This window comes from Salvelinus fontinalis, chromosome 13 (assembly GCF_029448725.1).
Source record: "Salvelinus fontinalis isolate EN_2023a chromosome 13, ASM2944872v1, whole genome shotgun sequence".
NCBI lineage: Eukaryota > Metazoa > Chordata > Actinopteri > Salmoniformes > Salmonidae > Salvelinus > Salvelinus fontinalis.
The window spans coordinates 27,871,957-27,882,275 of NC_074677.1; positions in this window are offsets into that span (position 1 = coordinate 27,871,957).

Consider the following 10,319-nt stretch of genomic DNA (forward strand, 5'->3'; position numbering starts at 1 on the left):
GGACTGTTTCGCTAGAACAGACTGGAATATTTTCCGGGATTCATCCGATGGCGTTGAGGTCACCGGCTTTGTGCATTAACGACGTCGTCCCCACAGTGACCATACGTATACAGTACCAGTCAAAAGGGTTTTTCTTTATTTTTATAATTTTCTACATTGTAGAGTAATAGTGAATATATCAAAACTATGAAATAACACTCATGGAATCATGTAGTAACCAAAAAAGGGTTAAACAAATCAAAATATGTTTGAGATTCTTCAAAGTAGCCACCCTTTACCTTGATGACAGCTTAGTACACTCTTGGCATTCTCTCAACCAGCTTCATGAGGAATGCTTTTCCAACAGTCTTGAAGGAGTTCCCACATATGCTGAGCATTTGTTGGCTTTTCATAGTTTTGATGTCTTCACTATTATTCTACAATGTAGAAAATAGTAGAAGTAATGAAAAACCCTGGAATGAGTAGGTGTGTCCAAACTTTTGACTGGTACTGTTTCTCCCAACCAGAAGCCATGGATTAAAGGCAACATCGGCACTGAGCTAAAGGCTAGAGCTGCCGCTTTTAAGAAACAGGACACTAATCTGGACGATTATAAGAAATCCCGCTAAGACCCCCGACGAGCCATCAAACAGCTAAAGCGCCAATACAGGACTAAGATCGAATCCTACAACGCCGGCTCTGACGCTCGTCGGATGTGGCAGGGCTTGCAAACTATCACGGATTACAAAGGGAAACCTAGCCACAAGCTGCCATGTGACGTGAACCTGCTGGATGAGCTAAATGCCATCTATGTTCGCTTCGAGACAAGCAACACTGAACCATGCATGAGAGCACCAGCTGTTCCGGGCAGCTGTGTCATCACGCTTTCTGTAGCCATTGTAAGACATTTAAACAGGTTACCTTTCACAAGGCCGCAGGGCCAGACGGATTACCAGGATGCGTACTCAAAGCATGCGCTGACCAGGTGGTTAGTGCCTTCAGTGACATTTTCAATCTCTCCCTGACCCAGTCTGTAATATTTACAAGCAGGACCACTATAGTCCCTTTGCCCAAGAACACTAAGGTAACCTGTCTAAATGACTATCGCCCAGTAGCACTCACATCTGTAGCCATGAAATGCTTTGAAAGGCTGGCCGTGGCTCACATCCACACCATCATCCTAGAAACCCTGGACCCACTCCAATTTGCATACCGCATCAACAGATCCACAGATGACACAATCTCTATTGCACTCCACACTGCCCTCTACCACCTGGACTAGAGGAACACCTGTGAGAATGCTGTTCATTGACAACAGCTCTGCGCTCAACACGATAGTGCCCTCCAAGCTCATCACTAAGCTAAGGACCCTGGGACTAACACCTCCCTTTGCAACTTGATCCTGGACTTCCTAACTTCAGATGGTGAGGGTAGGCAACAATACATCCGCAACACTGACCCTCAACACGGGGGCCCCTCAGGGGTGCATACTTAGTCCACTCCTGTACTCCCTGTTCACCCACGACTGCGTGGCCGCACACGACTTCAACACCATCATTAAGTTTGCTGACGACACGATGGTGGTAGGCCTGATCACCAACGACGAGACAGCCTATAGGGAGGAGGTCAGAGACCTGGCCATTTGGTGCAAGGACAACAACCTCTCCCTCAACGTCAGCAAGACAAATGAGCTGATCGTGGACTACAGAAAACTGAGGGCAAAGCATGCCCCCATTCATATCGACTGGGCTGTAGTGGAGTGGGTTGAAAGCTTTGTTCCTCTGTGTCCACATCACTAAGGATCTATCATGGTCCACACACACCAACTCAGTCGTGAAGAGGGCACGACAATGCCTCTTCCCCATTAGGAGGCTGAAAAAATTTGGCATGGGCCCTCAGATCCTCAACAGGTTCTACAGCTGCACCATTGAGAGCATCTTGACTGGCTGCATCAACACTTGGTATGGCAACTGCATGGCATCTGACCACAAGGGGCTACAGAGGGTAGTGCATAGTGCCCAGTACATCATTGGGGCCAAGACTCCATCCACCCAAGTCATAGACTGTTCTCTCTGCTACCGCATGGCAAGCGGTACCGGAGCGCCAAGTCTAGGTCCAAAAGGCTCCTTAACAGCTTCTACCCCAAAGCCATAAGACTGCTATACAGTTAATCAAATGGCTACCTGGACTATTTGCATCGACCCAGTTTATTATCTATGCATAGTCACTTTACCTCTATCTACCAGTACCCCCTGTATATAGCCTCGCTATTGTTATTTTATTGTGTTATTTTTATTGTATTTTTTAATTTAAGTCTGGAATCAACAGGACCCTGAACAGCTTCTACCCCCAAGCCATAAGACTGCTAAATACACTGAATACGTACTGCCAAATTCTCGAAAACCAAGTTGGAGACGACATATGGTAGAGAAATTATCATTCAAATGTCTGGCAACAGCTCTGGTGGACATTCCTGCAGTCTGTAACGGATTTCCTCTTCGTCTGAGGAGGAGTAGCAAGGATCGGACCAATGTGCAGCATGGTAAGTGTCCATAATGAGATATTTAATAACTTAACAGAACACTGAACAAAATAACAAAAGTACAAACAAACAACCGAAACAGTCCCGTATGGTGCAAACACTAACACAGGAAACAACCACCCACAAAACACAATAGAAAACAGGCTACCGTATGGCTCCCAATCAGAGACAACGACTGACACCTGCCTCTGATTGAGAACCATACTAGGCCAAACACATAGAAATATAACAACAGAACAAAACATAGAAAAACAACATAGAATGCCCACCCCAACTCACGCCCTGACCAACTAAAATAAAGACATAAAAAAGGAATTAAGGTCAGAAAGTGACAGTACCCCCCCCCCCCCCCCCAAAGGTGCGGACTCCGGCCGAAAAACCTGAACCTATAGGGGAGGGTCTGGGTGGGCATTTCACCGCGGTGGCGGCTCTGGTGCGGGACGTGGACCCCACTCCACCATAGTCTTGGCCCACTTATGTGGCGCCTTTAGAGCGGCGACCCTCGCCGCCGACCTCGGACTGGGGACCCTTTTAGCGGGCCCCGAATAGACGGGAGACTCTGGCTACTCCGGACTAGAGGGAGACTCTGGCTGCTCCGGACTAGAGGGAGACTCTGGCTGCTCCGGACTAGAGGGAGACTCTGGCTGCTCCGGACTAGAGGGAGACTCTGGCGGCTCCGGACTAGAGGGAGACTCTGGCGGCTCCGGACTAGAGGGAGACTCTGGCGGCTCCGGACTAGAGGGAGACTCTGGCGGCTCCGGACTAGAGGGAGACTCTGGCGGCTCCGGACTAGAGGGAGACTCTGGCGGCTCCGGACTAGAGGGAAACTCTGGCGGCTCCGGACTAGAGGGCGACGCTGGAGGCTCCGGACTAGAGGGCGATGCTGGAGGCTCCGGACCGACATCCTTCGTTGGAGGCCTCATGCCATGGATCCTCACTGGAGGCGTCGTGCCATGGATCCTCACTGAGGCTTCGTGCCATGGATCATCACTGGAGGCTTCGTGCCATGGATCATCACTGGAGGCTTCGTGCCATGGATCATTATTTGAGGCTTCGTGTCATGGATCATCACTGGAGGCTTCGTGCCATGGATCATCACTGGAGGCTTCGTGCCATGGATCATCACTGGAGGCTTCTTGCCATGGATTATCACTGGAGGCTTTGTTCCATGGATTATCACTGGATTGGAGAGACACACAGAAGGCCTGGCTCTGGGAGAAGGCACAGGACTCACCAGGCTGAGGAGACATGCAGGAGGGTTAGTGCTTAGCACAGACACAGAACACACCAGGCTGGGGAGACATGCAGGAGGCCTTGTCCTTGACCGAGGCACCGGATGCACTGGACCGTGGAGGCGCACTGGTGGTCTCGAGCGCAGAGCTAGCACCACTCGTCCTGGCTGGATCCCCCCTGTAGCCCGGCAAGTGCTGGGAGTTGGAACAGGCCGCACTGGGCTGTGCTGGCGAACTGGAGACACCGTGCGTAGGGCTGGTGCAATATACCCCGGGCCGAGGAGATGCACTGGAGACCAGATGCGTTGAGCCGGCATCATCCCTCCTGGCTCGATGCCCACTCTAGCCCGGCCGATTCGAGGAGCTGCGATGTAACGCACCGGGCTATGCGTGCGCACTGGGGACATCGTGCGCTCCCCCGCATAACACGGTGCCTGCCCAGTCACTCTCTCGCCACGGTAAGCATGGGGAGTTGGCTCAGGTCTCCTACCTGAGACCGCCAATCTACCCGTGTGCCCCCCCCCCCCCCCAAAAAAAATTCTGGGGCTGCCTCTCGTGCCCGTTACCTCACGCCAATTCCTCGTAGTGGCGCCGCTCTGCTCTAGCTGCCTCCAGCTCCTCATTCGGACGGCGATACTCCCCCGGCTGTGCCCAGGGTCCTTTGCCGTCCAAAATTTCCCCCCGTGTCCAGAAGTCCAGAACCCTCTGCTCCTGGTTACCACGCTGCTTGGTCCTTTTCTGGTGGGTGGTTCTGTAACGGATTTCCTCTTCGTCTGAGGAGGAGTAGCAAGGATCGGACCAATGTGCAGCGTGGTAAGTGTCCATAATGAGATATTTAATAACTCAACAGAACACTGAATAAAATAACAAAAGTACAAACAAACAACCGAAACAGTCCCGTATGGTACTAACACAGGAAACAACAACCCACAAAACACAATAGAAAACAGGCTACCTAAATATGGCTCCCAATCAGAGACAACGACTGACACCTGCCTCTGATTGAGAACCATACTAGGCCAAACACATAGAAATATAACAACAGAACAAAACATAGAATAACAACATAGAATGCCCACCCCAACTCACGCCCTGACCAACTAAAATAAAGACATAAAAAAGGAACTAAGGTCAGAACGTGACACAGTCAGCATGCCAATTGCACACTCCCTCAAAATTTGAGACATCTGTGGCATTGGGTTGTGTGATAAAACTGCACATTTTAGTGGCCTTTTAATGTCCTTATCACAAGGTGCACTTGTGTAATGATCATGCTGTTTAATCAGCTTCTTCATATGACACACCTGTCAGGATTATCTTGGTAAAGGAGAAATGCTCACTAACAGGGATGTAAACAAATTTGTGCACAACGTTTTTGAGAAATAAGCTTTTTGTGCGAATGGAACATTTCTGGGATCATTTATTTCAGCTCATGAAACATGGGACCAACACTTTACATGTTGTGTTTATATTTTTGTTCAGTATAGTTTGTCAAATTGCTACCTTGATTATCTGCATTGACCCTTTTTGCACAACTTTGTTGACTCATCACATAAACAGTTGCAACAGTGTATCTACCCTGTTGCCTCGTCACTTTATTCCTAGTTATATGTAAATATCTACCTCAATCACCTCGTACCCCTGCACATCGACTCAGTACTGGTACCCAATGTCTATAGCCAAGTTATCGTTACTCATTATGTATTTCTTTATTTCTGCATTGTTGGTAAGGGCCCGTAAGTAAGCATTTCACAGAGTTTGCACCTGTTGTTTACAAAGCATGTGACAAATAAAATGCGATTTATTTATGCTTTAGCCAACTTCTCTGTCTATGAGGGATGAGGACCACATCCTTGGAAAGGACACATACGCAGGCATGCACAAATGGCTGTATCCTATCTCTGAGTTAGCCTCACATCTGACTGTGTTCGTTTCCAAAAGGAAAACAATTGTGTGGTGTCCTAAAGTCTTACTCAGACACAGGCCCCCTGAACACGCACTCTCTTTCTGCTGCCATGGGGAACAGACAGATGGTTGATGTGCTGAAAAACAAAACACACCAAATAAGCACTTAAGGGCCATTGTTGCAACCCCCTGGAGAAAAAACAAAACACTTCATTTTAGTGAGACATTCATTCTTCTGTGCTTTATTTTTCACATAATGAACAAAGACTAACATTAAAAGGAGAGGATAAAAGGCTAACTTTTTGTGAGTTCATTTGACACACTCTTTTTAGAGGGAGGCAAGGTGCTCTGATCTTAAGTGGGTTCAAGGTGCAAGAGTTAACATGTAAATCTCACACTACCTCTTAACGCACTTAATAAAGCATTTAGTGTTTACTTTAGTCAACACAACCTTGGTCAAGTGTGGAGGAAATACGTGCGGTTTGAGTGTCTCACTCTGAGACAAGGCGGCCAGACTTACAGAAAAAATATTTATGACTCCCAAAGGGTTAACTTCTTGCTGTGCAGAAAGAAATACTATCCACATACCAGACCAGTGAAGCCTGGACCCATGGAGAGCTTTTTAAGTTGGAAAACAGAATCGGACCACCGATAGCAGCTGAATGACAGGAATTTCAGTACTTTACAAAAACGTGTCCAAAAATGCAGGTCAACCAGGCTCTCTGCATGCAATCCCGGTCACAGAAAGAAAGACAAAGTGTGACCTCAGTCCATGACATGGCTAAACAGACAATAACACATCTCTGCCCCGACCTGAACCACAGTTACCTCTTCACTGAGCGGCGACCAGCACAACAAAGCAATGTTCTGGTGGCTTCTGGAATGTGTTAATTTCCTCTTTGGTGTGATTGTTCAACTAATTGTCAGGCCTGGCTAAAGCATTGAATACAGGAGCTGCTTCCATCAACAAGAAACCAGTGTGTTTGATATGTAAAAGTATGTAAGTATTTGTGTGCTTGTGGGATATTGAATGAATTCACAGGGGTGGATGAACAATACAATAAAGCAAGACTAGGCTACTGAGAGCACATTTTATATGTTTAATAAGATTGACTTGTCCCCCAAACACACATCCATTTATCTGGAAGGTCTCAGTAAATGGTTTGTGATTCCTGACACATGTAGGCCTAGCAGTTACCATAACACTTTCTCAAATTATAGCTGAAGGTCGGCATTTTGACACATGCCCAAGTGCATGGCCCACTGAAGCTCATATCTATTCAAGATCTCTGGGCTGTTAAATGATGGAATGTATCTGCACGGATCTGTTTAGCTCTGAAGCAAACTCAGCACTTACTTCTGTAGGCTAGTGTAGAGTATCCTTCCTCCCCATTAGAACTGTAGAATGCCTTGCCAGGCCTGTCATAGGACAGTGCTGGTGTTTTGTCTCCATCTAGTAGTCATTTTAGGAAACTGCAGGTCTCTATACATCATGCCCCGTGAAAGAGAATTTTATTTTATTTTTATTTCACCTTTATTTAACCAGGTAGGCTAGTTGAGAACAAGTTCTCATTTACAACTGCGACCTGGCCAAGATAAAGCATAGCAGTGTGAACAGACAACAACACAGAGTTACACATGGAGTAAACAATAAACAAGTCAATAACACAGTAGGAAAACCCCCAAAATGAGTCTATATACAGTGTGTGCAAAAGGCATGAGGTAGGCAATAAATAGGCCATAGGAGCGAATAATTACAATTTAGCAGATTAACACTGGAGTGATATATCATCAGATGATCATGAGCAAGTAGAGATACTGGTGTGCAAAAGAGCAGAAAAATAAATAAATAAAAACAGTAAGGGGGTGAGGTAGGTAAATTGGGTGGGTTGTTTACAGATGGACTATGTACAGCTGCAGCGATCGGTTAGCTGCTCAGATAGCAGATGTTTAAAGTTGGTGAGGGAAATAAAAGTCTCCAACTTCAGCGATTTTTGCAATTCGTTCCAGTCACAGGCAGCAGAGAACTGGAAGGACAGGCGGCCAAATGAGGTGTTGGCTTTTGGGATGATCAGTGAGATATACCTGCTGGAGCGCGTGCTACGGGTGGGTGTTGATATCGTGACCAGTGAACTGAGATAAGGCGGAGCTTTACCTAGCATGGACTTATAGATGACCTGGAGCCAGTGGGTCTGGCAACGAATATGTAGCGAGGGCCAGCCGACTAGAGCATACAGGTCGCAGTGGTAAGTGGTATAAGGTGTTTTAGTAACAAAACGGATGGCACTATGATAAACTGCATCTAGTTTGCTGAGTAGAGTATTGGAAGCTATTTTGTAGATGACATCGCCGAAGTCGAGGATCGGTAGGATAGTCAGTTTTACTAGGGTGAGTTTGGCGGCGTGAGTGAAGGAGGCTTTGTTGCGAAATAGAAAGACAATTCTTGATTTGATTTTGGATTGGAGATGTTTAATATGAGTCTGGGAGGAGAGTTTACAGTCTAGCCAGAGACCTAGGTATTTATAGATGTCCACATATTCTAGGTCGGAACCGTCCAGGGTGGTGATGCTATTCGGGCGGGCGGGTGCAGGCAGCGACCGGTTGAAAAGCATGCATTTGGTTTTACTAGCGTTTAAGAGCAGTTGGAGGCCACGGAAGGAGTGCTGTATGGCATTGAAGCTCGTTTGGAGGTTAGATAGCACAGTGTCCAAGGAAGGGCCAGAAGTATACAGAATGGTGTCGTCTGCGTAGAGGTGGATCATCGAATCGCCCGCAGCAAGAGCAACATCATTGATATATACAGAGAAAAGAGTCGGCCCGAGAATTGAACCCTGTGGTACCCCCATAGAGACTGCCAGAGGACCGGACAACATGCCCTCCGATTTGACACACTGAACTCTGTCTGCAAAGTAGTTGGTGAACCAGGCAAGGCAGTCATTAGAAAAACCGAGGCTACTGAGTCTGCCGATAAGAATATGGTGATTGACAGAGTCGAAAGCCTTGGCCAGGTCGATGAAGACGGCTGGACAGTACTGTCTTTTATCAATGGCGGTTATGATATCGTTTAGTACCTTGAGCGTGGCTGAGGTGCACCCGTGACCGGCTCGGAAACCGGATTGCACAGCAGAGAAGGTACGATGGGATTCGAGATGGTCAGTGATCTGTTTATTAACTTGGCTTTCGAAGACCTTAGATAGGCAGGGCAGGATGGATATAGGTCTGTAACAGTTTGGATCCAGGGTGTCTCCCCCTTTGAAGAGGGGGATGACCGCGGCAGCTTTCCAATCCTTGGGGATCTCAGATGATATGAAAGACAGGTTGAACAGGCTGGTAATAGGGGTTGCGACAATGGCGGCGGATAGTTTCAGAAATAGAGGGTCTAGATTGTCAAGCCCAGCTGATTTGTATGGGTCCAGGTTTTGCAGCTCTTTCAGGACATCTGCTATCTGCATTTGGGTAAAGGAGAAGCTGGGGACGCTTGGGCAAGTAGCTGCGGGGGGGAGGAGCTGTTGGCCGAGGTTGGAGTAGCCAGGTGGAAGGCATGGCCAGCCGTTGAGAAATTCTTGTTGAAGTTTTCGATTATCATGGATTTATCGGTGGTGACCGTGTTACCTAGCTTCAGTGCAGTGGGCAGCTGGGAGGAAGTGCTCTTGTTCGCCATGGACTTTACAGTGTACCAGAACTTTTTGGAGTTAGAGATACAGGATGCAAATTTCTGCTTGAAAAAGCTAGCCTTTGCTTTCCTGACTGACTGCGTGTATTGGTTCCTGTCTTCCCTGAACAGTTGCATATCGCGGGGACTATTCGATGCTATTGCAGTCCGCCACAGGATGTTTTTTTGCTGGTCGAGGGCAGTCAGGTCTGTAGTGAACCAAGGGCTATATCTGTTCTTAGTTCTGCGTTTTTTGAACGGGGCATGCTTATCTAAGATGGTGAGGAAGTTACTTTTAAAGAATGACCAGGCATCCTCAACTGACGGGATGAGGTCAATATCCTTCCAGGATACCCGGGCCAGGTCAATTAGAAAGGCCTGCTCGCAGAAGTGTTTTAGGGAGCGTTTGACAGTGATGAGGGGTGGTCGTTTGACCGCGGACCCGTAGCGGATACAGGCAATGAGGCAGTGGTCGCTGAGATCTTGATTGAAGACAGAAGAGGTGCATTTGGAGGGCAAGTTGGTCAGGATAATGTCTATGAGGGTGCCTATGTTTACGGATTTAGGGTTGTACCTGGTGGGTTCCTTGATGATTTGTGTGAGATTGAGGGCATCTAGCTTAGATTGTAGGACTACCGGGGTATTGAGCATATCCCATTTTAGGTCACCTAGCAGAACAAACTCTGAAGCTAGATGGGGGGACGATCAATTCACAAATGGTGTCCAGGGCACAGCTGGGAGCTGAGGGGGGTCGGTAGCAGGCGGCAACAGTGAAAGACTTATTTCTGGAGAGATTAATTTTTTTAATTAGAAGTTCCAACTGTTTGGGAATGGACCTGGAAAGTATGACATTACTTTGCAGGCTATCTCTGCAGTAGATTGCAACTCCTCCCCCTTTGGCAATTCTATCTTGACGGAAAATGTTATAGTTGGGTATGGAAATCTCAGAATTTTTGGTGGCCTTCCTAAGCCAGGTTTCAGACACGGCAAGGACATCAGGGTTGGCAGA